The sequence below is a fragment of the Glossina fuscipes genome, unplaced genomic scaffold (genome assembly GCF_014805625.2).
Source record: "Glossina fuscipes isolate IAEA_lab_2018 unplaced genomic scaffold, Yale_Gfus_2 42, whole genome shotgun sequence".
In the NCBI taxonomy this organism is placed as follows: domain Eukaryota; kingdom Metazoa; phylum Arthropoda; class Insecta; order Diptera; family Glossinidae; genus Glossina; species Glossina fuscipes.
In genome coordinates, this window is record NW_023998426.1 from 3,483,402 (window position 1) to 3,484,134 (window position 733).

Below are 733 nucleotides of genomic sequence, written 5' to 3' on the forward strand. Positions count from 1 at the left end.
GTTGGAGATACAATACTTCTTTGCTTATGACTGTTTGACATGTAAGCCGAAATTGTTAAGACATTAAAGGCTTTTAAGAAAGAAAAGATTTTAGATGCTTTAAATAGTTACATACTCCGTCTGTCAATATGAGACAAACAAAGAATCTGACGTATAGCTTTATATTTCACTATCGTCTCTATAGGCTCCGAAAAGTCTTTAGGCCTTTCATGTATCTCCCGACCATTTATATGTTTTTTTCCCCGATAACGATACAGGAATAATTGCGTAAGAGGTAATGACACTTTAATATCTTAAAAAGAGACTTTTTTTCGTTTTTGGGATAGAGAACGAAAGTTAGTAAAATAATCATACCAGACTAATTTTTCGATCAATCACTGTACTGCGCCTTACTTTGAAAATTTGTTTTATAAATAACTCCGTTAAGCGGAGTAGTGGCGGGTGTCTAATGGTCGAAATATGTTCCAACTGTTATTTGTTTACTAATAAAAGATGCTCGAACTATCTTGTCGAAAAAATCCTACATATTTCTATAGGAAAAGTTGCTTTCGAATAGAAAATTCAGATGAAAACAATGAAAAGAATGCAAGAAGTTTTTCCGCGGGTCTTGGTTCGCGTTAAGCATCTTGAAAATTTTAGAATGTGAATGTGTCCTTTCTATAAGTCTGCGGCGCCAGGAAACTGTAAAAACTTTGGACCCGTTGCGGAAATTTTTTGGACCCGCTTTCATATA